Source organism: Aotus nancymaae, unplaced genomic scaffold, assembly GCF_030222135.1.
Source record: "Aotus nancymaae isolate 86718 unplaced genomic scaffold, 86718_ANA_hifiasm-v0.15.2.pri h1tg000016l, whole genome shotgun sequence".
NCBI classification, from domain to species: domain Eukaryota; kingdom Metazoa; phylum Chordata; class Mammalia; order Primates; family Aotidae; genus Aotus; species Aotus nancymaae.
The window spans coordinates 41082139-41085119 of NW_026988428.1; positions in this window are offsets into that span (position 1 = coordinate 41082139).

The window sequence follows — 2981 nt, forward strand, 5'->3', positions numbered from 1 at the left end:
GCAAAAAAATCCGTGATGAACAAAATAGCCTATTTTTAAATAAAAACAGGATCAGCATTATTCCCTTTCTTTTTTGGCTCTGCCTTTTGTAAAACAGGGAAAGAGTGGGTCTGTCTTCTTCCAAACATTTTCTTCTAGAGCTTCCTAGCTCCTACCTCTAGACTCCTTCAGGCTTTTCTCATTTGAGCAAGATAACCACTCCCATTTCGCTTCTTCTACTTCCTTACCCACCTCCAAGCCTGTCGCTATCCCCCAGCCCCCAACCAGGTTGGTGGTAGGGCAGGCAGTGAGGCAGATGGCTGGGGTATTTATAACTCAGGAGCACTTCTTGGGAAAAGTGACTAAGATGCTAAGAGCATATTTATAGCTGAGCTCTGACGTAAGTGTCAGTGGGGAGGTAGGACCAGGCCAGGCACAGTAGCAAGGGGGTGGGAAGAGCTAGAAATTGGGGGCACCTGAGAGTGAGGGTAGGAAAGGTGGGGTCAGTGACTCCTGCAGCCACTTTTTTGTCACCTCTCCTGACTCTGCCTACTGATACCAACAGGTAAGTCTTCCGAGGCACCACCATGGATAGACACCTCCACTTTGCCAACCCGATGTTCAGACCCCAGGGGGTAGAGGGCTGTCATTTACCACCTAACCAACAGAATGGGAGCTGGGAGCTGGAGAGAAAACTGCACAGAGCACTTAAATGTGTTTCAGAGCCTGGGGAGAAATGCAGGGTGGAGAGGAGAATCTAAGTGTCTCAGTGCATGCACCCTCACCCCACCCCACCCCCACCAAATAGTGCCCTGAGGTTCTAGGAAGAGTGTGGTACACCACCAAGCTCCATTGCCATGTATCCGTGTGATGAGTTCCAAAATCAAAGGTAGCAGTGATGTGGATCCTGAAGACAGCCTCTCTTCTGTGGCAGTGTGATGGGGAAAGAACAAAGGAACCAGTTTCTTCCTGTCTCTTGTGGGGGAGGCAGGTTCCCCAGAGTGAGAGGTCTAGGAGCACTCCTCATCGATCCACTCCCCAGAGCTGCCCCTTCCCTTTCCCTGTGGAGCTCCAGCCAGCTGCAAGCCAGCTGCTGTCCAGAGGCACGGCACTGCCACATGGTGGACACTGTTGGTACTGAGGCCCAGCTCTCCAAGTAGAACCCCTGTCCCCCAGGTGCCAGCTCTAATAGTCTCTCTTGACAGCCCCCATCATCTAAATAGAGGAGAAATGAACAAAGTGGAGTAAGGACACATTTCCAAATCACACTCGCTTCCCCCACAACTTTCTCCCCGTCAGGCTTCTTGGAGGAACTGGGGCATAAGGAGAAAAGCTAGCATGAGGCCCACCCTCATGAATTCAAGGTGGAGGGGTCTGGGTCCACCCCATTTAAAGCCAGTGAAGGCCCGGTGCAGTGGCTCACATCTATTATCCCAACACCTTGGGAGGCTGAGGTGAGAGGATTGCTTGTGCCCAGGAGTTTGAGACCACCCTGGGCAACACAGCAAGACCCTGTCTCTAAAATAAATAAATAAATAAATTAGCCTAGCATGGTGGCACACACCTGTAGCCTTAGCTACTCTGGAGGCTGAGGTGGAAGAATCACACCCCTTGGAGGTCGTGATCAGGGCACCACACTCCAGCCTGGATGACAAAAAAAAATAAAAAATACAATAAAAAATAAAGTCAACGAGGAAACGTAGTCAGGAAGGCTGAGACTGGGAACCAAGACTGCTGTACTCGCCTTGCTTTGTTGTCAAAAGCTCTTAAACCTGGCATTTCCCACCCCCATTTACAGGCCTGAAGGCTGGTGTGGTGGCTCATGCCTGTAACCTCAGCCCTTTAGGAGGCTGAGGCAAGTGGATTGCTTGAGCCCAGGAGTTCAAGACCAGCCTGGGCAACATAGCGAGAGCCTGTCTCTATGAACAGTTTAAAATTAGCCAGGCATGGTGGCGTGCACCACTCCTGTAGCAGTGTCTATGAGGAAGCTGTGAGTTCCAGCGGGTATTTCTCTGGGGCTCCAGCTACTAAGGAAGCTGAGGCAGAGGCTTGCTTGAGCCCAGGAGTTCAAGGCTGTAGTGAGCTATGATTGTGCCACTGCACTCCAGCCTGAGCAACGGATTGAGACCTTATCTCAATAAAATTAAATAAAAATTTTAAATTTAAAAAAATTAAAAAAGGCCTGGAGCTACTTCTAGGATGCCCCAAATTTAGGCAACTCTCACAGTCCCTTGAAAGAAAAGTGGCAGCTGGGTACAGGCCCTCCCAAGTGCCATGCCCCCTGTCAGTACTGATGGACTCTGTCCTGTGTAAGATTGCATCACCAACATCACCACCTCTCTGGGCTTCCCCAGACACCACGGGAACATGTTTCCCGCCCCAGCCCCCACCCTGGCCCTCCTCTACCTCATGTTCCAGGCCACTGGACTCTGGGCAGCCAGCACAGGCAGGGTCAGGGGTGATTTCGGTGCCTCGTGGCACTGCCACCTGGGCCTGAGCAAGAGGGCTCCATTCTCCTACCTGCCCAACCCCTCACCCCGTCCCAGCCCCAGTGCTAGAAATAAAGAGACCAGAATTTTCCTTCTGGCCTAAGACCCCCAGAGAAATACCCACTGGAACTCACAGCTGCCTCATGGAAACTGCTGTAGCAGTGGTGAAGCTAGAAAGACTAGAGGTATGAGGGAAAATTGCCCTTCCCCACCTGGCTCATAAGGCATTCCCTCCCCAAGTCCCAGACCTTGGGGACTGAGCCTGTGAAATCATCCTCTTTCTTGCATCATGCGTGTCCACATCACACCCCCCACCCCCATACCCCCACTTCAGGCCCAGTCACCATGGCCCGATGGTGAAACCTGAGCTGGTGGGGAGGAGGACCTCCACCCCCTGCAGGGGCCTGATGGGCAGCACAGCTGGCCAATCCCGGGGCTCAGAGGGTAGGTGGGCTGGCTGACCACTAGGTTTGGAAGCCCCAGGCAGCTGGCTCTAAAGAGGCCCCAGGTCAG